General features: G+C 39.0%; 1 long non-coding RNA gene across 1 annotated transcript in view; it reads right to left on the reverse strand.

The window, feature by feature from the left end:
• LOC110261071 overlaps positions 604-26,079 on the reverse strand; it is a 67,843-nt gene continuing 42,367 nt past the window's right edge. Inside the window, exons 3-4 of the long non-coding RNA XR_002344830.1 lie at positions 1,699-1,835; positions 604-810 (exon numbers count right to left, since the gene is read on the reverse strand). This is a non-coding gene — a long non-coding RNA (uncharacterized LOC110261071). The remainder of the gene's footprint in view (positions 811-1,698; positions 1,836-26,079) is intronic.

The following is a 26,079-nucleotide window of genomic DNA, read 5'->3' on the forward strand; positions in this document are numbered from 1 at the left end:
TGAAACTAACTTCAATCCAATTTAATTCAACAAATATTAACTAAGCATTCGCTTCTGTCTGGGGAACTTGTTTGGATTTTTGCCTTCTGTCGAAGAGTGTCTAGCAAGTGATCATTAGGAGGTTGAGTGAGTGGCTGAAACAGAATCAAAGAAGAGAAGTCAGAGACGGCTGTAGAGGTAGGAGGTGGATGATTCTGTAAGCCTCTGGCTTCCACTCTGAGTGAAATGCAGAGCCATTGTAAGGTTTTGAGCAAAAAGAGTAACATGATCTGACTCGTGTTTTAAAAGCATTACTTTCACTGTATCTTGAGAAGAGAAATCAGTGAGAATATTAGCAAGGAGATTCTATTGGAGGTCATCACAAAAACGCAGATAAGAAATGATGGTGGACTGGAGTTCCCGTCGTGGTTCAGCGGTTAACAAATCCAACTAGGAACCATGAGGTTACAGGTTTGATCCCTGGCCTTGCTCAGTGGGTTAAGGATCCAGCATTGCCATGAGCTGTGGTGTGGGTCACAGATGCGGCACAGATCCCGTGTTGCTGTGGCTCTGGCGTAGGCCGGGGGCTACAGCTCTGATTTGACCCCTAGCCTGAGAACCTCCATATGCTGCGGCATTGGCCCAAGAAATGGCAAAAAGACAAAACAAAAAAACAAACAAACAAAAAAAACAATGTTGGTGGACCAAGCCAGGGTGAGGCAAGTGGAAGTGAAGATTGAGTCAGAGGGGAATTTCTGATTGATGGGATGTGGAATGTCAACAACAGAGGATTCAGTCCAGTAATGACTCCTTGCTTTTTGGCTCCATCACCTGGAAAAATGAAGTTGCTATTAGTTGAGATAAAGAAGGTTTTAAGGAGGAGCAGATCAGTGGTTCAATTTTGATATGTCAAGTTTAAGATTGCTAAAAGAGACTGCTTGTCAAACTGGATAGGAATAAAACCCCAATATCCATATATTTTCCCCAAATAAATCTCTCTTGTAGGAAAAAAGGAGAAAAAACATAACTGAATGGCAACAAATCCATTCCTTCCAATTACCCTAAATAGTTTTTAATAAAGACAAAACCAAAATAAAGATCACTGATTTTGAAGCTCTTCAGAAAAAAAAAAAAAAAGTGTTTCTATTCACATAAAATTCCATATGCTTTTAAAATTTTAAGGAATAATTGACTTTATCACTAGAAAGAGATAGAGCTTATTTGGAAAAAAATGAAAAGAAAAAAGACTGTTCAGGTACAATGATTTGGATGTTCACAAATTAGATTCTGTACATAAAAAACTTTTTGGTATCTGAAAAATTAATCTCTGCTCAGTGTCTGAAAGTTATACAAATGCCTATTGAAAAATATTTTAATAATGACAATTTGAATTATATGAAATTGTCAACATTTTTGTGTCAGTTTTTGAGCTGCAAATACAGCAATTAAATATGATTCAATTTAATGTATCATGAAATTGAAAAGAGACAATCACATATTAGACAAAGGACATGCTTCGGTCATTATTTTCTGAACAATAAATATTGATTTTCCATTGCTAACACATGGGACCAAACAGTAACTCAGTAATTCTTTTCACTGTTTTCTTAAATAGCCACTGTCAGCAACATCGCTGACAGATGCTGCTGGATAAACAAAACAAAGATGAGGGAATATAGTGCTTAGAAATCTTATAATGAAGATGAATAGGATACTTACTAAGGTAATTGCACCAGAAGTTAGCATAAGATGAGTAGGACTCCAAAATGGGAATTTCCAAATTTAAATGGGTAGTTCAAGAATGTTTTCATATGTAAGAAGGTACACCAAACTGGAGGTGGAGAGGTGCTCTAATGCTGCCAATGAGAGAAAAAGAAATCTAAGATACAGTAACCTTGAGCTTTAAAACTGTATTTAAGGGTTTTATAGGAGAGACGGATGAGGGGTCTTGTGAAAGAAGAGCTTCTAGGAAGTGCTTTGGCCTAAAATGTTCATGAAAAGAACTAAGAGTAAATAATATATCAGGGCTGAGAAATGCTTACTTAGCACTGCTAAAGAATTCCCAACACCTCATTTATTTGTTTCGTAAAAGCAGGAGAGGGTAGGGAGGGAAAAAGAGAAAGAGAGAGACTAGTGAGCACAATGGTTTGAATTAAATTCTCTTTCTAGAATACTACTCAGACTAAAACAAATAAACAAACAAACAAAACAAGGGGATAATGCAATTCACAGTAACATGGATACAACTAGAGATTATCATAGTAAGTAAAATAAGTCAGAGAAAGACAAATGCCATATGATATCACTTATATGTGGAATCTAAAATATGGCACAAATGAACCTATCCACAAAACAGAAACAGATTCACAGACAGAAAGAACAGACTTGTGGTTGCCAAGGGGGAGTGGGGAGGGAGTGGGATGGACTGAGAATTCGGGGTTAGTAGATGCAGACTCTTACATTTAGAATGGATAAACAACAAGGTTCTACTGTATAACACAGGGAAGTACATCCAAGTACCTGGGATAGATTATGATGGAAAATAATATTTTTTAAAATGTTTATATATGTATAACTGAGTCACTTTACTACAGTGCAGAAATTGGCACAATATTATTTAATAAAAAAATTAAATTAAAAAAAAATCCCCCTCTCTTTTCAAGTCAGGTTTGGAGCTAGCATTTCAGAGAAAGAAGAATTAGCTACTAGTCAGCTGGATTTTTTTTCCCTTGGGACTCAACCCAAAAACAAAAGGTTTTACCTTGGTTTTTCATCAAATCATCAGGTGGAAGAATCTACTGGCTCTTTGTCAAAGGAGAAAGAGTGTCAGCCTCCCATACCTACCGGGGCACGCTGTAGCAAGGAGCATCCCTCTTCACAGAAAAACTGCCCAGCCATGGAGTGGGGTAGGGAAAACAGAAACCATGGGGAGCTACATATTTCTAATTCAAGCTCTATGTAGTCAAAAAAATCATCACTCTTCGTTAAACAGAGGTAACATTTTCAAAGCTTAGTGAATATTCTTATTAGAATTTCTGAAGCCAGGATTCCTGTCCAGCCCACACAGGGTGAGATAATTATGGATAGGACTAGGGAGGTCTGGGCCCCAGGACTCTAGAATATTCAGATGAAGCCTGATAATATACAGTCAGTCTCACCTAGATTCAAATGCCAACTGTACCCATTTCTAGCTGTGTGATCTCGAATCAGTGATTTAATTGTTCTCTAAAATGCAAAAAAATTTTCATACTTCATGCATTTATTGTGGGGATCAATGGGGGTAACAGATGTGAAAACTTTTAGCATATTTCTATGCACACAGTAAGCATTCAATGACGGTTTTTTCCTCCTTTTCCATTCTTGCAGGGAAGTATCCTACTAGAAAATACGTAATGCAGGACTGTGACATGAGAGCCTTCTAAGTACCTTTATATCTAAAAAGTTGCTCCAAAATGGTGAGCAAAGTAGGCAGGTGCAACCTGCTTTAGCTAACAAGAGGACAAATGTCCTCGGGCAGCCGTTGGAACAAAGGCTACCACTGACCCCTTCTGACCATGATAGGGGATGTGAAATGATTTCAAAGGGAATTTATTTGTCCCTTGAGAAGCAGAAGTGGGAGTAGAGAAGAAGACAGAAATATTTGACGGTGTTACATCAAACATATGATCTTGCCATTTGGAGGGTCTGTTTTCAGCTGGAGTTTCAATCAGGAAATTACTGTTTGAGCCAAAAGAAGTAACTGATTCAGCCAACAGAAAGACATTTGACTGTTCCCATTCCCACATCTGGAAAGCATAACAGGGCAGACAGACTATCAAACACAGAGTCCTAAGAACATAAACGAGGGATGCCCAGGCCCTGGACAAGCCTAAAGAGAAAAGCCTCACACATTGACACATAATTAAAGATATTTTACAGAGCAGATTAATGGAGACTAGATTGCCCTAAACAGTGCAAGTTGCAATAATTTGTCACTAAAATCTGAGCTTTCAGAAATTCATATTGGGACTGAGAGGTCTTATGGAAAGAGAATAGGATTTGGACATCCTGGATTTTAATCTTGGCTTACACTTAGCACCGTAAGTTGATGGGGACATGATTTAACCTCTCTGAACTTTGATTTACTCAACTGGAAGGTGGTAAAATATGCCCCTTAAAGCGCTGTAGTGGGGGAGATGCTGCTGTGGTGCAATGCGATCGATCTGTGGCATCTTGGGAACACTGGGAGGCAAGGTTTGATCCCGGGCACAGTGGGTTGAGGATCTGCCATTGCCACAGCTGCTCCCTGGCCCAGGAACTCCATATGCTGCCAGGCAGCCAAACAAAAAACAAAACAAAACAAAACAAAACAAAGCTGTAGTGGGGAGTGCATGGGCTTGTTTTTAGAAAGTGCTAAACATAATGCCTGACAGAAAGTAGTAAATGAATAAATTGTGGTGGTGGGAGCAGGACAGCAGCAGCCGTAGCAGTCAAACCAAAAGATGGAGAGGGAGTCCTCAAGGTGGTCAGCAAATACAACTTCTGGAGTGGTATGTCCAGGTCAAAACCACTCAGAGGATGCCCAGACTTGAGGTGGGGAACCCCCCTTAGTCTCTATAACCAAGCAGCAGGGCTGAGGCCAAAACATTAGCCTGATCAAGATCAGGGGCCAGCTGGAAGGAATGGAATGGAAGCAAGACAAGGATGAAATAAAAAGGATCCTGGGACATTACTGAGAAAATGGCTAAATGGAAAGTGAGTCTGCCTGGATCACAACTCTGACACTAGCTGGTCGTATGACCTTGACAGGTGCCTTCATCTCCCTGCACCTCAGTTTCCCATTTGAAAAATGACAGGATTATACGGTTCATTTGGACCATCTCTTCCAGCCTTAAGCACTGTGCACAGGACCTGAAGCATTTCCCCAGACTTCTGCATCAAGGCAACTTGTAAAACTGGAAACAATACAGACAAAATGGAAGAAACATATCCTCAGACTTTCCTTATAACTTTTTGCCTAGAATAATGAAAAAAAGATAAATACCAATATCCTAAAATATTTTATAAGTTTATTCCAAATATTATAATGCTTTATGGAAGTCTAAGGCTTTCTAAGTCAAAACAAAACCTATTTTGAAAAAAAAAATTATTCTTCATGTTTATATACTTCTTAAAAGTAAAATGGAGCCTGGGAATTTTTCCTCTGAGATTTCTAAAACAGCCAAAAACAAATATAACTTCTTTGACAAATAACATTTTTGTATTATGACAAAAAAAAATTCATGTCATAAAAATCTAATCTTGAGAAAACACATACTCTGTTTGCATAAAATAGCAATAATGGAAGCAGTATCTATCATTTCTGTCATTTGCGCATTTAATTGCTTTACCAACAGCTCTATGTGAGGACATGTGATAGACTTGAAAAGGCATTTTACTCTCTTCTTTGGGATTAAGAAAATTAAAGTAACTTTTAGACATGATGCAATGTCTAATTAAGACAGCAATTCTTAGAGTTATCTTTTGCTTGTGACTCCACCCAAAAACCTGAGAATAAGCTCTACCTGTCAGCCCTTGCAGGGCTAAGAGTGATATCAAGATATAATTGCCTTTTCCAAGGCTTTTGTTCACCTATGTAAGATTAAAAAAAATTATTAAGTTTTTTTAAAAAATCAATTATATATTCATTATATCTTTTCCTCTAAGATTGGTCTTCTTTAGATGTTGTAGCTATATAGCTAAATAGCTCTTCCCAGATTCTCTGGAAATTAAAAAAGATGATCAGAAGTTGTCTACTGAAAAAAAATGGTAATATCTTCATCAATGGAGAATAACATCATCTCAAAAGCTGTCCAGGGAGTTCCCGCCATGGCGTAGCAAAAATGAATCCGACTAGGAATCATGAGGTTGTGGGTTCGATTCCTGGCCGTGTTCAGTGGGTTAAGGATCTGGCATTGCTGTAAGCTGTGGTGTGGGTTGCAGACATGGCTTGGATCCCCGGTTGCTGTGGCTGTGGTGTAGGCCAGCAGCTATAGCTCCAAATCGACCCCTAACCTGGGAACTTCCATGTGCCACGGGTAAAGCAAAAAAAAAAAAAAAAAAAGAAAAAAAAATTATAAGCAAAAGCACTTTAAAAATAACTTTTAGACTTGCAAATCTCTGAGTTTTATATAAACCTACATAATAAAAATTTAACAGCCATGAGATATTTGAAGATTTTGAAGTAGTTTATAAATCAAAAACATATTCAATTGTTTAATATTTTAATGTTTTGTTATATTAACAATAGCTAACATTTGCTGATCATAAAATAAGAATTTAGCCACCATATTCAATACCTTAAACTGCATTAATCCAAATTAATCTTCATATAACCCTCAGAGCATAGTTTTATTTATACCCATTTTATAGAGGTTAACTCCCCATAACCATACACACTCTGGGCATCTTCAAACCAAAAATATATTATTCCTAACTCCTATGATCTTAGTTTCTGGCTGTTCTTTTCCTTCAAAACTAACCTGAGCTTTGAATCAAGAACCTAAGTTGATGACTAGATAACAGAAAGATAATTAGAGTTAAAACGATCACAGAGGTTAGATGTTGGATGTGCAGTTCTTCTGGAAAATATCTGTTTTCATAGGATCCTTTAAGGTTTCATGTAGTGAAGTATCTATTATTATTATTAACATTATTATTATTACTATTATTCTTCAGTAGGAATGATGAATTTTGGACATCATTGAAAGATGTTTGAGATCATTGAGACTGTAAGCCTTTAAATACTCCCCAGATAGATAAATGTATTAGTCAGGATTCAGATTGCGAGTGACAAAATTAATTTTCAAATCTCACAATTTCCATAACAAGAGAAAACTGACAAAATAACTTCTTGATTAGGTGGATAAAAGCTCTGAATGGAGGTTCTAAGTCAGATGCCCACCACTGGATAATTAAACTGTGAGCAGGGAAGGGGATCAAGAGATTTACAGGCCCTATTCATTCTCTAAAGGATGCTCTTTATATTATTTCTCATTTCTGTTAATCTGGTTTAAGGTGGTTGAAAGGGAAATATGGCTGAGCAATACTTCTTTAAAAATCATGTGAATTTGATTTAAAATGTTTTCAAATAAGATGTTATGGTTCCGATACAAGACAAAGTTTTTAACTTGAAGATATTTAAAAATGACCATTTTCACAGTGAAATAGGATAGGGTACATTTCCTCAGACTTAAGACAAAATTTTCTACCCTAGCATTCCCTAACCATGGTAACTTGGGTAAGCAGCTATCTCTCCATCTAGCATGGTCTTTGAGGCTCAGAGAACTTTGATATTTAAATAATTTCAATTTCTCCTTCACAGAGCAAAAAAAAAAAAAAAAAAAACGCAACTAAACATATAAATTGTGCGTGTGTGTGCGCACGCGCGCACACACACACACACACTCAACTTCTCCAACTGACTTAGAGGAATCCATGCGGCCCTTAATGGATAGGCTCATTTCTTGCTGTAGCCCGGACACTGCTCAAACTTGACTCAAGCTGTGATGCATTTGACTAGGACCACATTACTCGGGGCGATACAGAAGAAGGATTGCTTTTTTTCTATTCCACTTCCAGTTCAGTCCCAATTTCCTTTTCTCTCCTGATATATTTCTTTATTGCCTTCCAAATTCAGACTCTTACTCACAGGCCCCATCTTTTATTCATGAACATTAAAACCAAGCCATTGTTATCCTAAAACTCACTTGGAAGTGAGAAGCAATGGTGTTGGGAGGGGACTGTGAGAAAACCCCAGCATCTTATTTTATCTCTTATCTGCTATAATGTCTTAAGTGATACAGCTCTCTCTCAAGTTCTTCTTTTGTGATGTTTTCTGTAACAGAAGGATGATAATGCAGTTTTAAAGAGAAGAAAAAGAGACCACAGTTAATTCCTGTTCAAAATCTCATTTCAAGAGAAGACTGGGTTATCCTGACCATAGATCAGGATTTGATCCCAGGAGAGGGCCTAGCTGACCTCAAAGAAGCTTCTTGAAGCTAAAGTCCTTTCAAGCTGTCACTAAAATGCTGACCAGGGTTGTACTCTAAAGCACTGCACACAATCCTCTCTGAAAACCGAACGTGTAGTTCGAACATTATAGAGCTAAGCTCTTTAGAAAACAATTGCAAAGCTGCTGCAACACAAATTAACTTATTTGAAATTTAAGTAATTGCTCAATAAAGTTTATTCTGGATGAACATTGATTTCCCATCAAGTTTTTTTCAATTTTTATAATACAGTTTTTCAGCCAGCTTTCTAGCTCTCTGATCTTAATAAAATTACCATTTACCCAGATCTCTCATTATGCCCTTTGCAGACCCTTTCTGCTCTTGCCTTTGTGCCTGGAGCTGTCTTTGGGTGGCTATACCAAAAGCTGAAAGAGATAAACAAAAACACGTGTATAAGGGAGAATACCAAAAAAATCTCTCAGAGGGGCTGAATTTTAATTCCAGCCTCACCTCTTTCTAGCCATTTTATATTGTAGGATTACCTTTTTATATCTGTAAAATGGGCACAGTATTTGCCTATTTTACTTCAGTAGAATAATTGCATGGTTTAAACAAAAACACTAGGCATCTTTGATAAAATGTGTTGTCTGCAAATAAACAGAAACATCACACACACACACACACAGACGATGCAGCATGAAAATTTTACTTAACATTTTTAGCATACTTGTATTTTATATACATGACATATATAATACATACATACATATATAAATTTATTTTAAAAAAGAATGAGGATTTACTTTCCAAAAAGTCACAGAGACTTAAAAGAGCTACAAGCCCAAAGTTCATTATTTACTGACAAAATCTAAATAACTGTTAAATAAATGCTATATCCACAAATATACTTGATTAAAAATGAAGCTATTTAGAATCATGAAGAAATATTTTCTTTGCTAAATTTTTTTTTTTTAACTTTTCAATATGCTTCTCTTACCAAGACAATCAAAATGTACAAGGCATGTCTTCTCTTTGGAAGCAACTCTCTTTTCCCGGAATCAGCACCAGATTTGATTTAATTGTTCAAAAGCAAAAATAGTTTTAAAATGAAAGTCAAAGACCTCTCAACATAAAATAGTAACTTTTCTACAGGTCATCACTTCTCCAGACATCCACTGGTTTAAGTACATTTTTTGCTCTAGAAGTTCCTTTATTGGCTGGTTCCCTGAACAAGATGTGAATAGTTCTTCAGTAATGCAAAGGACACTTATACAAAATCTCTTTTTTCCTTAAGTTATTTCAGAACTAAATTGGATTGAAAATATATTGATTTGAAGCAGCCATATCCTTCTTTTTTTAGAACAGATTTTAAACATTCCTTACTTTCAATTTTTAATTTACCTTTATTAAACTACAGTTGATAGTATTTTTTTAGAAACAATTCATTCAATTTAAAATCAAAAACCTAACAACTCTAAAAATGGGCAAAAGATCTAAATAGACATTTTTCTAAAGAAATCATCTAGATGGCCAATGGGCAAGTGCAACTCAAAACCACAATGAGGTATCACCTCACACCTATCAGAATGGACATCATCAAAAAGTCTACGAACAACAAATAGTAAGGAGGTGGATAAAAGGGAACCCTTGAACACTGCTGTTGGGAATGTAAATTCATGCAAGACTATGGACAACAGTAGGGAGATTGCTCAAGAAACTAAAAATAGAACTACCATATGATCCAGCAATTCCATTCCTAGGTCTATACCCCCGCCAAAAAAAGATGAACTCTATAAAGTATGCATGCACACCAATGTTCATGGCAGAATTATTTATAACAGCCAAGAAATGGAAGCAGATTTGGAAGCAGATACACACACACACATTCACATATTCCATATACACACACACACACACACACACACACACACAATTCCATATATATATATATATATACACACACACACAAACACACATATAAAATCCACGTATTCCAGATAATAGGCATGATTAGCAGGGCTGTAGGGTTGGTTGGCTGCATTGAAATTCTAACCAGGTTCCTATGGACACATAGAGAATCAGAAATTTCCATAACAATCCTAGAGAGATCCAATGGAGTAACACATCACCAAATTAGAATTTGGAGGGAAGGGAACAGAAAGTCCATATATCTGACTCTCCATTTCAAAATCTGATACCTATAAGCTATCAATGTTGATCAAGGTAAAAGAAAACACTGCATATGAAAAATGCTTTATAAACTGTAGAGTCCTCTGTAAATGTGAAATAGTCTATTAAGTAGATTTGGGAACTTCATAGGAAATTAGCTTTGGTTAAAATTTGATAGTAAGGAAATGATAATAATGGATACAGATGAAGTTTCCAAGATGACTGCATATCAATTATTATTCACTTTAAAATGACCTGGTCCCTCATATTGTGACCCATATATGTTCAGTTCAAAAAATGAAATTATGATAATCAGAATACAAAATGAGAAATCAAATAGAATAAAACAAAATGGGAAGACAAATTTCATGGATAAACTAATGTTGTATACTCATAATGTAGAATCAAACTCAGCACTATGGACAAATCTCACAAAGTTTACATGAAACAGTAAAAGCCACATACCAAAGAGAAAATACTATATGATTCTATTTGTGTGAAGCTCAGGAAAAGTCAAAACTAATCTCTAGTGACAGAAATCACCAGATTTGTATGGAGGGTGGAACAGATTTGACTGGAAGATGAGTAAGGAGACTCACTGAGGTAAAAGACATGTTCTATATCCTTACTGGAATTATTTACACAGGTCTATATGTGTTAACCCTCACTCAATTCTACACTTAAGTTCTCTATATTTCTCCACATATGCTTTTAACCTCAATATGTCTTTAAGATGTGAGCTTTCCTCTCTCCTTTCTCCCTGTCTCTTCCAGTTTCTTCTCCTTTGCCTGTCTCTCTCCTTTTTTCCATTCTACCCCCACCCCCCATTTTTCTCTCCTCAATTCTTCCTTCCCCTCTCCTGCCCCTTCCTCTTCCCCTTTCCCCTCCCTGCCCTCCCTCTTCTCCTTCTTCTCCTTCTCCTCCTCCCCCTTTCCCTCCTCTTCCTCCTTCTTCTTGCTTTCTCTCTCTCTCTCTGCAAATACACTATCCTTTCTATTTTTTTTTCTTATTCTATTATTTCAATTTTTTTTCTGCTGTACAGCATGGGGACCAAGTTACTCTTACATGTATACATTTTTTCCCCACCCTTTGTTCTGTTGCAATATAGGTATATAGACATAGTTCTCGATGCTACTCAGCAGGATCTGCTTGTAAATCCATTCCAAGTTGTATCCAATAACCCCAAGCTCCCGAACCTTCCCACTCCCTCCCTCTCCACCCGGGCAGCCACAAGTCTATTCTTCAAGTCCATGATTTTCTTTTCTGTGGAAAGGTCCATTTCTGCCTTATATTAGATTCCAGTTATAAGTGATATCATATGGTATTTGTCTTTGTTTTTCTGGCTCATTTCACTCAGTATGAGATTCTCTAGTTCCATCCATATTGCTGCACATGGCATTATTTCATTCTTTTTATAGCTGAGTAGTATTCCATTGTGTATATATACCACTCTTCCTAATCCAATCATCTGTCAATGGACATTTGGGTTGTTTCAATGTCTTGGCTATTGCGAATAGTGCTGCAATGAACATGCGGGTGCATGTGTCTCTTTTAAGTAGAGTTTTGTCCGGATAGATGCCAAGAGTGGGATTGTGGGGTCATATGGAAGTTCTATGTATAGATTTCTAAGGTATTTCCAAACTGTTCTGCATAGTGGCTGTACCAGTTTACATTCCCACCAACAGTGCAGGAGGGTTCCCTTTTCTCCACAGCCCCTCCAGAACTTGTTATTTGTGGACTTATGAATGATGGCCATTCTGACTGGTGTGAGGTGGTATCTCATGGTAGTTGTGATTTGCATTTCTCTTATGATCAGCAATGTTAAGCATTTTTTCATGTGCTTGTTGGCCATCTGTATATCTTCCTTGGAAAACAGTCTATTCAGGTCTTTTGCCCATTTTCTCCATTGATTGACTGGCTTTTTTGCTGTTGAGTTTTGTAAGTTGCTTCTATATTCTAGAGATTAAGCCCTTGTCGGTTGCATCATTTGAAACTATTTTCTCCCATTCTGTAAGTTGTCTTTTTGTTTTCTTTTTGATTTCCTTTGCTGTGCAAAAGCTTTTCAATTTGATTAGGTCCCATTGATTTATTTTTGCTTTCATTTCTGTTGCTTTGGGAGACTGACCTGAGAAAATATTCCTGATGTTGATGTCAGAGAGTGTTTTGCCTATGTTCTCTTCTAGGAGTTTGATGGTGTTCTGTCTTATATTTAAGTCTTTCAGCCATTTTGAGTTTATTTTGGTGCATGGTGTGAGGGTGTGTTCTAATTTCACTGTTTTGCATGCAGCTGTCCAGGTTTCCCAGCAATGCTTGCTGAAAAGACTGTCTTTTTCCCATTTCATGTTCCTGCCTCCTTTGTCAAAGATTAATTGACCATAGGTGTCAGGATTTATTTCTGGGTTCTCTATTCTGTTCCATTGGTCTGTCTGTTTTGATACTAGTGCCACACTCTTTTGATGACTCTGGCTTTGTAATATTGCTTGAAGTCTGGGAGAGTTATGCCCCCTGTTTGGTTTTTGTTTCTCAGGATTGCTTTGGCAATCCTGGGTCTTTTGTTGTTCCATATAAATGTTTGGATTGTTTTTTGTTGTTCTGTGAAAAATGTCATGGGTCATTTGATAGGGATTGCATTGAATCTGTAGATTGCTTTGGGTAGTATGGCCGTTTTTACAATATTAATTTTTCCAATCCATGAACATGGAATATCTTTCCATTTCTTTACATCTTCTTTGATTTCTTTGATTAAAGTTTTATAGTTCTCAGCATACAAGTCCCTTACCTCCTTGGTCAGGTGTATTCAGAGGTATTTGATTTTGTGAGGTGCAATTTTAAAAGGTATTATATTTTTGTATTCCTTTTCTAATATTTCATTGTTGGTATACAGAAATGTGACTGATTCCTGAATGTTAATCTTATATCCTGCTACTTTGCTGAATTTGTTGATCAGTTCAAGTAGTTTTGGGGTTGAGTCCTTAGGGTTTTTCTGTGTAGAGTATCATGTCGTCTGCATATGGTGACAGTTTTATCTCTTCTCTTCCTATTTGGATGCCTTTTATTTCTTGTGTTTGTCCAATTGCTGTGGCTAGAACTTCCAATACTATGTTGAATAGCAGTGGTGAGAGTGGGCATCCCTGTCTTGTTCCAGATTTTAGTGGGAAGGCTTTCAGTTTTTCCCCATTGAGTATTATATTTGCTGTGGGTTTGTCATACATGGCTTTGATTATGTTCAGGAATTTTCCCTCTATCCCCACTTTGATACGAGTTTTGATCATGAGTGGATGTTGGACTTTGTCAAATACTTTTTCTGCGTCTATTGAGATGATCATATAGTTTTTGACTTTTCTTTTGTTAATGTGGTGTATGACGTTGATTGATTTGCGTATGTTGAACCATCCTTGTGAACCTGGGATGAACCCTACCTGGTCATGGTGAATGATCTTTTTGCTATGTTGTTGGATTCGGATGGCTAAGGTTTTGTTGAGAATTTTTGCATCTATATTCATCAATGATATTGGCCGATAGTTTTCTTTTTTGGTGGTATCATTGTCTGGCTTTGGAATTAGGGTGATGGTGGCACCATAGAATGTCTTTGGGAGGGTTCTTTCTTCTTCAACCTTTTGAAAAAGTTTAAGGAGGATGGGTTTAAGTTCCTCTTTGTATGTTTGGTAGAATTCACCTGTGAAGCCATCTGGTCCTGGACTTTTATTTGTAGGGTGTGTGTTTATGACTTCTTCAATTTCATTTCTAGTGATCGGTCTGTTCAGTTGGTCTGTTTCTACTTGATTCAGTTTTGGCAGGCTGTAAGATTCTAGAAAATTGTCCATTTCTTCCAGATTGTCAAATGTGTTGGCATATAGTTGTTCATAGTATTCTCTTATGGTTTTCTGTATTTCTGCAGTATCCGTTGTGATTTCTCACTTTTCATTTCTAATTTTGTTTATTTGGGTTCTTTCTCTCCTCTTCTTAGTGAATCTAGCCAGGGGTTTGTCCATTTTGTTTACCTTTTCAAAGAACCAGCTCTTGGTTTTATTAATTTTCTCTATTATTTTTTGAGTCTCTATTTTATTGATTTCCTTTTTGATCTTTATAATTTCCTTCCTTCTGCTGACCTTAGGTCTTTTTTATTCTTCTTTTTCTAATTCATTTAGGTGGAGGGTTAAGTTGTCAATTTGGGATCTTTCTTCTTAAATTGCTATGAATTTGCCTCTGAGCATTGCTTTTGTGGCATCCCATAGATTTTGAGAGGTTGTGTCTTCATTATCATTTGTCTCAAGGTATTTTTTAATTTCCTTCTTGATTTCCACATTGACCCATTGGTTTTTTAGTAGCATGTTGTTTAGTCTCCATGTAGTAGGTTTTTTCTCATTTCTTTTCCTGTGGTTGATTTCTAGTTTCAGACCATCATGGTCAGAGAAGATGCTTGAAATAATTTCTATGCTCCTAAATTTGTTGAGGTTAGCTTTGTGTCCCAATACGTGGTTGATTCTCAAGAATGTTCCATGAGCACTTGAGAAAAATGTGTATTCTGATATTTTTGGATGTAGTGTCCTGAAGATATCAATTAAGTGTAACTTTTCTATTGTTTCTTTTAGGATCTCTGTTGCTTTATTGGTTTTCTGTCTAGAGGATCTGTCCATTGGTGTGAGTGGGGTATTAAAGTCTCCTACTATGATTGTATTCCCATCAATTTCTCCCTTTATATCTGTTAATATTTGTTGTATGTATCTGGGTGCTCCTATATTTGGGGCATATATGTTGACGATAGTAATATCCTCTTCTTGGATGGATCCCTTAATCATTAAATAGTGTCCTTCTTTGTCTTTCTTTATGTCTTTTGCTTTAAAGTCTACTTTGTCTGATATGAGTATTGTCTGATATGAGTATTCTTTATGAGGGTATCTGCATTACTGTTCATATATTCTCTTAATTTCTTCAGTATTTTCACTATTTCCCTTTTGAACTCAGTGTCTGCCAGACTGCAGAGGTCTGTTTCATTGTTGACTGCTTTAGGTGAGTTCTCTTGTTGGTTTATCTGGGGGTTGTTTCTCAGCTTCTTCATCTTGCTTGTTGTTTTCTTTTTCTTGGTGGAGTTGTACTGTCATGTCTATGGGCATGAAATATTTTTTCCCACCCCTTCACTTTCAATCTATATGTGACCTTTGTCCCAAGGTGAGTTTCTTGTAGGCAGCAGATTGAAGGTTTTTGCTTTTTATCCACTCAGCCACTCTGAGTTTTTGGATTGGAGCATTCAGTCCACTGACATGTAAGGTGATAATTGATAGATGATTATTTATTGCCATTTTAAACCTCATGTTCCAGTTGATTCTATGGTTCTCCATTCTTCCTTTCTTTTTTTGGTTGGATGGTCTCCGATTATTTTATGCTTGAGTGTTTTGTCTTTTTTTTATCATTTTTTTGCGAATGCAATGTTTGGTTTTGGTTTGTGGTTGCCCTGTTTTTTAAGTATGCTAACCCCTTCCTGTAATTGTGTGTTTTAGCCTGATGGTCCTGTAGGTTCAAACACTTCATTACTATACCAAAATTAAGAAAAGAAACAAAAAAAAAATTTTTAAAGAGTCTATTTCCTTACTTCCCTTGCCCACACTTTGTGATTTTTGATGACTCTTTTTTTATTTTTAATTTTATTTTGTTTGAAGCATGTTCATGATTAAATCTGTATGCTGGCTTATTTGAGTGATTGCTCTCTGATTGTGGTTTTCTCAATCACCCTAGTTCTTCCTCTTTTTTTCCCCCTCCTTTTCCTTCCTTTCTTTTTGGTTTAGAGAAACCCTTTCAATATTTCTTTAAGCCTGGGTTTTGTATTGCTGTATTCTTTTAGCTTTTGCTTGTTGGAAAAAAATTTTATTTCCCCTCCTATTTTAAATGACATTCTTGCTGGATAGAGTATTCTAGGCTGCATATTTTTTTCCTTTTAGCACTTTAAATATCTCTTGCCATTCCCTCCTGGCCTGTAGTGTTTCTGTAGAGAAATCAGCTGATAGCCTTATGGGGGTTCCCTTGTAGGTAACATTCTGCTTTTCTCTTGCTGCCTTTAGGGTCCTCTCTTTATCACTAACTTTTGCCATTTTTATTATAATGTGTCTTGGTGTGGGTCTATTTGTGTTCAACTTGTTTGGGGCCCTCTGTGCTTCCTGTATCTTGATATCAGTATCCTTTAGATTTGGGAAGTTTCCAGTGATAATTTCTTCAAATATGTTTTCCATTCCCTTATCTTTTTTACTCCTTCTGGAATTCCTATTATGCATAGATTGGCCTGCTTTATATTATCCCATATATCTCTTATATTGCTTTCATTCTTTTTCATTTGGTTTTCTGTCTGCTGTCCTGATTGGGTGATTTCCATTATTCTATCTTCTACATCACTAATTCGTTCTTCTGCATTATTCATTCTGGTTTTTACTGCCCTTAGTTCAGTTTGTATCTCTGCCAATGAATTTTCTAATTTTTCTTGGCTCCTCCTTATATTTTCTAGTTTCTTTATGAGGGTATCTGCATTACTGTTCATATATTCTCTTAATTTCTTCAGTATTTTCACTATTTCCCTTTTGAACTCAGTGTCTGTCAGACTGCAGAGGTCTGTTTCATTGTTGACTGCTTTAGGTGAGTTCTCTTGTTGGTTTATCTGGGGGTTGTTTCTCAGCTTCTTCATCTTGCTTGTTGTTTTCTTTTCTTGGTGGAGCTGTACTCCCTGTGGCCGGGCAGGGTTTGCCTTGGCACTGCTATGGAATGTTTCCCGAGGGCTGGCGTTGTAGGTTGGTCTTCTTTGATGCAGCATGGCTTTTCCTGAGGGAGGGCGGGGCTGACAGTGTCTCTCTGAAGCAAAGGAGGACTTCCTGAGGGCAGACAGGACTGGGAGGTCTGCACTGAGATGGAAGCAGATTTCATGTGGCCAGGTAGAGCTTGCTCTGGTGTTTTTGGACTGTGGGGCTCTTGCAGGGAGCTGGCAGTGCTGGGCAGCTGTTCCACAGGAGTGCAGCACCTCCCATGGTGGGAGCAGCTAGCTGGGCCGCTAAGAACCCAAGGGCTCTTCCCTAGGGCAGCTGAATTGGCAGGACTGCCTCAGGATGGAGGCAGATATTGCATGGCCAGGCCGAGCTTGTTCTAGCTTTTCTGGGCTACCATCCTTATCCAGGGGACTGGTGGTGCCAGGTGCTGCTCTGTGGGGGTGTAGCCCCTCCAGAGGGCAGGCAGGCCAGGGCAGGGAAAGCCCTAGCGGTGGTTGCTTCCTGCAAATGGTGAGGCCAGCCCTCCAGGATGGCAGAAAGTCTCAGGGCCAGTGCGCAAGCATGGGGTAGGGGGAGGGGGGATCCACTGGGAAGCGCAGCTTTCTGATAGCTGGCAGGCCAGTGAGCTTTGCTGTGGTGTAGGGAGTATTCTACGGCAGCCCACTCCTTCTCCTCTACCCTCCCCAACACTGGCACCTTGTCTCTCTTGCAGATCCAGGTCTTCTGCCAGGTTCCCTCTGATGTGGCCTACCACTTCCCAACCCTTGGCGTATTGCTCCCTCCACCCACTCTGCTCCGCTTTCTAGACTCCCAGGCAGTCTCTGCCCTGCTAATCGGATAGACTGCTTCCTATACCCCCAGGGCAGTCTCTTCCCTGCCACCCCGATGGACCAGTTCCTAGTTCCCCAAGCAGTCTCCGCACTGCCCTCCCCAGCCCGTTCCCAGGGACTAACCTCCAGAGCTGAGGTCTTGGTGCCCAGCTCCCACCTAAGCATCTCCGTTTTTGGTGACTGTGCCAGTAGTTCAGATGATCACTTTGGTTCTCACTCTGCTCTTCCGATCTCAGACTTACTGCTGCACTCTTCTGTACATCTGGAGATCCCTCCGATTTGGTTGATCTTTCTGTTGAGTAGGTGACTTTCCATGGTGTGGGATCCCTTTCTCCTCCACAGTTCCCTTTCAGGAGTGCCCGTCCAGCCTCGATTCCCCTTCTCTCACTCTCCTCTTTTCTCTTGTTTTACCCAGTTATGTCACGAGATTCTTGCCATTATTGGAGTTTAGGTTCTTCTGCCAGCGATTATTGCTGTTCTGTGCCAGTTGTATAACCTGTTGATTTTTTTTTTTTTTGGTTGTTGTGTTTGTGGGAGAGGGAGAGCATGTCCCCCTACTCTTCTGCCATCTTGCCTCTCTGGTCTACCCTTTCTATTTAACCTAGTCTTTCTCCATCACTTGTCCTAGTCCCAGAGAAAACAACGTCCTTTCTCTTTAATTTCTATGAATATTGGCCTATGTTTTAAACTGGATGAAACATAAGCAATCCTCTGAAATTCAGAGCAGAAACCTCCCTGAACTAGACTCTGTCTTCTCTGAACTTGTGACCCTAAGAGCTTCTGCTCACCTTCAGGAAGGGAACATGGCACTGAAGGGATGGATGGGATGGGAGACACTGGAGAAGGTTTGATAGAGAACAGGAGTCTTTTCTAGCACAGCTATGAACTACCTGAGGAACACTAAATTTTGGGGTGATTCATCTAATCAAATTCAATTCTTACCTTAAAATAACATTTAATCTGGATTTCTTTCTGGCATGTTACTATATTCTCCCATAGGGAACTTCTTTTGACAAGTTCCTAATTCATCCAGGGAAACCACTTCCAGAATCTCTAGGGCCCAGTAAGTTATCCACCAGGTTAACTCAACCACTGATCTAAATCATTGCACAGAACCGTGTAACAGCCTGAGATCTATACTCCAGTGAGTGAGTAATCCTTCAATAGTCACAGAATTAAGAAGCATCTCCCACTGAATGTGCTGGATCTTACATCAAGATAAAATCCAAACATGAAATAAATTGCCTCAATGATCCCTGAAGAATGAATATGCCATGGTTGGACTTACAGAAATACCATTGTTTACTCTTTTGCTCAAAATGCAAATAATCCTATTTATCTACCTACCTACCCACCTATCTCTCTATCTATCCACCTAGCCTACTAGACAGCAAATGGTGAAACAATCAACAGTGTTTATCTCTTCCTAACCATAGGAAGCCTTCATCTTACCTCTGAATTTGTTCATTGTTTTGTTTTTATGATTAGTATATTGTTTTTGTCATAAAAAGACTGAAAATATAATAAAAAGCACTTCTAGGATGAGACAGAGATGAATGAATAATTACAACAGTTACACCCACTTCGTTGCCCATATTTTATAAAGAAACATAAACCTGGTCAGGCTTGCCATTTGGAACAAAAAATCATTTGAGCTGAGAAGCCCTGGCATTGACAGCAGTCTGCTCATGTTATTTGACTACCAAGAAAACATGATATGTGAGCACTCTAAGACATGAGGCTTTTTTATAGAGGAAATCAATCCATATTTATAGCATTTTCTTAATATCTTAATATTCTGGTTTTATAATGTGGTAGATAACCCACAGCAGCTGAATTCCCAGGCCTGTTCACTCTTCCTACAAAGATCAACATACCACTGAGCCAATGCTTCAAGCCTTCATTTTTTAGTATAATATTGAAATTAAAAGGTTCAGTTTTGAGAAGGGCTCAATTAAGAGGGTATCTCCTTGAAATTCAATTGAAGTTTTAGTACTTGAACTTAAAGGTTTAACTTTTCATTGAATTAGGAAAATAGACTCCAATGTATTAATGAGTGAGTTTAGCACCACATTATGCCAGGATGTCTGTGCATACTGGACTTCAAAATGCAACATAAGCACAAGCTGAAAACACTCATGAATAATTCAGATCACGTCATATATGTCAGACTAGAGAAAGAGAGATATCTAATATTGAACAGAAAAGACTATTTAGTATAAAAGGTCACTACCTGGAACCAGAGCCAAACCAAAGCATTTTCAAACACATGCCCTGTGCTCAGATGCCTGAAAGAACTTCTTTAATAATTTAAATTGACATGGCATGTGAATTAATGTCCCTTCCTCACCTCTTGTTGTTCCACAGAAAGTAACACTGAATCTCCAGTCAAATAACTGTCCAGCAACTGCTTGCAAGTGTCAGACACACAAAAGACACAAGGCCTGACCCCAAATCTCTAGTGCTTGAATAAAGAATGCTACAATGGAGAAAAAAAAAAAAAAGGACATGGGACAGTGCTAAATTATGTGGTGCAGACCACAAGCCGTTTTGGAGATGCAGAACTACCTGTGCCCTAGGCTGTGAAGGAAGACAGGGAGCATTGATTTCTTGATTCTCACCTCTTTCTGCTCAATCTTCCTGCCAGATCCATCGTCCCAAAGTACAGCTCCAATGACATTACTCTTTTGCTCAAAAACTTGGGTCTCCCCCATGGCTTTTTTGTTTGAAAATCTTTACCCTGACCTAACACTGGCTTCTGATCTGAGCCACCTCCCCAGCATCCTTCAGCTATCCTCCTCACCTAAAAGCCATCAGGGTCAAAGGGAGGCAAGAGAAAATGTGTAGCAGTCTTTTAGAAAACTGAGGGAATATAAAATCTAGGAAAGATCCATCTAAGAATATTCAGTTTATAACTGAAATAAATAATCTTGTGCTGCAAACACACTAAAACTGTGATTCAGAGTCACCCCACCAGGTCACGCACTGCACCTGAGGGAAGACATAGGAAGCCCTTTACCTAAGTATTCTTTGCCTTTCTCTTTGCTTTTTCTTGCCTTTCTCTTGGCCTCCAACACTAATGAAGCCACAGCTTCACCTTTAATGTCCATCTTAAGTCTGCTTCCTCTAAGGGGGAAATCTCCTCAAACCAGATGTAATCTGTCCTTTCAAATCTCACAGCTGTAGCATTTATATAACTTGTTATCATAACAATAAAATGTGTGCACTTAAATGATGTTCTTCAATAAGTGGAAAGGAAGAAATCAGGGATTTTCTTATTCATCTCCAGGTACATTGTGTTAGGTGCTCCACACATTTTTTAAACCATTTTTATTGTCCTTTTCAAATGGAAACCACACCTTTGAAAAGCAAGCACAAAGATGGTCTCTGTTTGTGCTGTCACTATGGCTGCAGAGAGGAATGTCAGCCTCTTTTGTTTCAGTCACTGCATGGATGCAGCTACCCATGGAATAATTTTAGGCCAGCTTTTAAGAACTCTGAGTAAGGGTAAAGAAAACGGGAAATTGTAGTATGATCTTTATTAAGACTCCATCAGCATGTCTGAGCCCCTGCTCCCAAAAGGGCTGCAAACAGAAAATTGACAAACTGAATTGAAATTGCAACATGAGGGAATATTTTTCTAAAGTAATGCTCACATTACTGATAATCTATATGAAGAAAAAGTCATGTGCAGAGTAAATAATTTTTTAAATTAGTTACATGGCAACTCAGGACATGTCAAGACAGTCTAAATGGAAGTGTCAAGGGTGTGGTTCCTGCAGAAAGCTGTACAAGTTTCAGAGGAATATGAAACAATAGGCTGGATGGGGGGAAGCTTCGGGAGGTGAGATGGGGTGGGATATGAGCTTGGTATTGAAGGCTACACATGGCTTGGATATAGAAGATAGAAAGAAAATCATCTGAGGAAAGAAAGTTCTTTTTGCACCCATAGCACCTGGAAGCTCCTGGGCCAGGGATCAAATCCACACCACAACAGTGACTAGCACTGCTGCAGTGACAATGCTGGATCCTTAGTCTACTGTACCATAGGAGAACTCCAAGGACTGAAAGTTCTGATGGGTGGCCTTGACAAATTCACCTGCCTCTCTAGAAGGTTCTTCTCTGCATATCTAGCTGGATGCTTCCTCTAATCCAATTCCAGCAAGAGGAGTGAAGGCTTAGGAAGGGTGTATTTGGTCCAATATGTTATACAGGTTAAAGTCAGACAGACCTGGGCTCCAGTCCTGCTACTGATGCTCCCTACACATGTGACCTTAGAAGAATTATTATTACTGATTTAAGCCTCAATTGCCTTCATCTATAAAATGAGTATATAACTGATAATGCATACACCATTGGGTTGTCAGAGAAGTAAATGAGATAATGCATTAAAGTACTTTGTACAGTACTGGGATCTTAAATGCAAATTAAATTTAGCTATTATTTTTTATTGGAAGAAATATGTCTATCTGAGAGTTTATAAGAAAATAGACTTTTCCTGTTTTCCTAAGATTGGGACTAGAATTTAAGTTAAGGACTAACAGCTGAGAAGGACGCTCTGAAAACTTTTGAATATCTTTGAATATTTGACACCTTTTTAAGGCTTCAGAGGTAACTAATCCATGTTCTCCACCCCATTACCAGCATCCCTTGCCAACTGTCCTATCCAATCTATGCAAGCACAGAAATGTGCAATGGTGGGGTTGGGGGGATGAAGGAAATCTCAGAAAGGCAGATCATCAGCCAAGGCAATAGTTTTATATTATTTTCCCCTCAAATCCCCATGAAAGGCAGAGAGGGAGATCAGTCCTTCTAAAAGCCAATTGGAGGAGCCTTCAAGAGATGAACTCACCATGCAACAGTAAAGGATATTCCACTCCATGATTGGAGGTACGTTTGTACAGACTTTGACCTGAGGAAAAGGACGAAGAGAGAGGGGTGCAGAAGGGAGAAGGGATATGGCTGTGAAATGGTACATATGGCCACAATTTGACAAGAAAAGGCCATACTTGAGTTTCCTGTGGGTCAGATGGACATCATGGAGGAGGAATCAAGCGAAGCCAACTTGCAGGCAATCCCTGGAGGCTGGGGGATTCTGCTTTGTCAGAGACTGAACAGAGTGGGAAAAGAAAGAGCCAGAATGGACTTTCCCCAAGAATCCCAGCCTCCACAGAAAGGCCCAGACACTCACAGCCCCTCTCCCCAGAGCTAGGACTTGGAGGCCTAAAACACAGGCAGCATTGACAAGGAGTCAATGTTAGGGGAACAGGGACAATCCCAGATGGGAGACCACAACGATGGCCACAAAAGAAAAAGGGACTCGTCCCTGACACTCTTCCTCCCCCTTAACACCAAAGGATCTAGAATCAAGGGATGATGGGAAAGAGTAGTGCAAGAGCAGGCAAAACCCCATCCTGAACACCTGGGACACAGACAGAGCTTGTGTTAAGCACAATAGAGGAGATGTCACTAGAGTTTCCATTTGCACTCAGTGGCTCTGGTTGAGAACTAGAGTCACCAAGAAGCTATGGAAACTGATGGAGCTGCTGTTTAAAGAACTTTAGTTTGCTGAGGAAAGTGAGAGGAGAAGAGAATAGGATTTCAGGTGTGCGTGCCCCCAACAAGGTCAGTTATAGGTACAGTCAGCCAAGAGAATAATGAGACAGGTTATCCAAAAGTTAAATTGCACCCAGATTATGAGGATTTTGATTTATTCACACTTGAAATTTATCCTGAAGGTAACAGGGAACATTCAATGTTTGGGACCAGCACTGCCTCTACTGGTGTAGGTCATAGCTGAAGCTCAGATTCAATCCTTGGCCTAGGAATTTCCATAAACCATGGGTGTGGCCAAAAAGGGAAAAAACAAAAACCCCCAAGATTATATTTTACAACTGCAAGGAAGAAAAAAAAAGACATTTTAGGAGTTACATCATAAATGAGGCTCTATGTAAATTAACTGGACAAGGAATTTGAGGGCAACACAGAGCAGGTAAATTTATTTGGAGGGAAGGTAATTTCTTAGGATAAATGAAAATGAATGAGAATTAGAGGAGAATACAACTGGCAATGAGAAAACAGGAGAATAAGGATGGCTGCTGGTGGTAAGCTGCACTATTTTCAAGAGCAGGCCCTGATCTTAATTTCACGTGAAGAATGAAAGAAGGATGGAGCCATCCCTGAGAAGAGCAGAGGCTCTAGTTCCCACTCATTAGCTCTGTGACCTTGGCCAAGTTTGTAAACCTCTGTCTCTTGGTTTACTCATTTGTAAAATGGAATAAGGATAAGCCCCATCTTGTAGAGTGGTTATACAAAGTAAACATGATAATACATATAAAGCCCTCAACTCTTTCCTGGCACATATTAGATGCTTGAATTAGTTAGGACATAGGCATGCTTGCTGTGGCAGAATCTCCAAATTACAATGTTTTAAAGAAGATAGATTGTATTTTTTTTTTTTTTTTTTTTAATATCTAGGAGTTCCTGTCGTGGCGCAGTGGTTAACGAATCTGACTAGGAACATGAGGTTATGGGTTCGATCCCTGGCCTTGCTCAATGGGTGGGGACCCGGTGTTGCTGTGAGCTGTGGTGTAGGTTGCAGACACGGCTGGGATCCTGCATTGCTATGGCTCTGGTGTAGGCCGGCAGCTACAGCTCTGATTAGACCCCTAGCCTGGGAACCTCCATATGCCGTGGGAGCGGCCCTAGAAAAGGCAAAAAGACCGAAAAAAAAAAAATATATATATATATATATGTAAATATATATAAACAGTCCAAGGAAGGAAACTAGAGGTCAAGGATTCTTTAGGCTTGTTGCTCACCATCACTGACATGATGCCCTCGTACACATGGCTCAGGCCCTCTCCATTCCAATGAGTGGGGATGAGAAGAAAGAAAGGTGAAAAGGATATACAGGTAAAATTCAGGAGTTGTGTCTTTATAAGAAAGCAGAGGATGCATATCAAGAAACAGCAGGTAGCAATATTCAATGTATGTTAATGCTATATAAAGATAGAAATTAACCGCTTGAGGGGGCGGAGAAAAATAGGAAAAAAAGCATTTTCAGTGGTGGGTGAGAATAAACTTAAGACATAAAATATTTCCAATGCTTTATTAAAGGAGAAAGATTTAGATGAAACTCTATTAGATAAGGATAATGAGGAACCCAAAGGATTTGACCTCCATGTAACAGGGATATTGAGAGAACTAGTTAAAGTATTTGGAAAAGGGCATTCCTGTCATGGCTCAGTAGTTAATGAAGCCAACTAGGATCTATGAGGATGGGGGTTTGATATCTGGCCTTGCTCAGTGGGTTAAGGATTCCGCGTTGCTGTGAGCTGTGGTGTAGGTTGCAGACACGGCTTGGATCCTGCATTGCTGTGGCTGTGGTGTAGGCCAGCAGCTATAGCCCTGATTCAACCCCTAGCCTAGGAACTTCCATATGCCATGGATGCAGCCCTAAAAAAAAAAAAGAAAAAAAAAGAAAAAAAGACAAAAGACCAAAAAAAAGATATTTGGAACAAAACAACAGGAACCCCAAAATATTATTAATGAACTGTTTTCAAAAAGACGGGAACTATATTCTAATGTTGAGAGAAAATGAATAAGCCCACAAGGGAGTTTCCTTGGATTCCCTTTATGTGGGAATGCATGATATCATGGAGGGAAATTTTAATGATTTCCTTCTATTTATGAGATATCTTCTTTTTTTTTTTTTTTTTTGTCTTTTTTTTGTTGTTGTTGCTGCTGTTGTTGCTATTTCTTCGGCCGCTCCCGCGGCATATGGAGGTTCCCAGGCTAGGGGTCTAATCGGAGCTGTAGCCACCGGCCTACGCCAGAGCCACAGCAACGCGGGATCCGAGCCGCGTCTGCGACCTACACCACAGCTCACGGCAAGGCTGGATCGTTAACCCACTGAGCAAGGGCAGGGACCGAACCCGCAACCTCATGGTTCCTAGTCGGATTCGTTAACCACTGCGCCACGATAGGAACTCCTATGAGATATCTTCTAAAGAAAATAAAGTCATGAAAGTTTATGCCAGTGTAGGAACACTTGCTTTTAGGTATAAGCTCATGAGAAATGTGCCAACTCTTCTGAGAGTCACAGGGCTGTGAAGCAGGAGGTACTTGCCACCTCAAAATTGCAAAGGTTTGTCTCCCCCATGTGGTCAACCCGTGTGACTGCAGGAATTGCTACACCATCGTTAATTTTATACCTTCAAATCCAGACCCTGACCCCAGGGTCTCTGTCTATCTCTCATCCAACACAGTGGACTATCAGTTAGTTTCTGTCCTTGCAGTTATTCCTGTCTTTAAATCTGGCCCTCAGTGAAGTTTCTATAGAAAACTTCAAAGAGCATTTCCACCACCCTGAGTGAAGGAATG

This window comes from Sus scrofa, chromosome 1 (genome assembly GCF_000003025.6).
Source record: "Sus scrofa isolate TJ Tabasco breed Duroc chromosome 1, Sscrofa11.1, whole genome shotgun sequence".
Lineage (NCBI taxonomy): Eukaryota > Metazoa > Chordata > Mammalia > Artiodactyla > Suidae > Sus > Sus scrofa.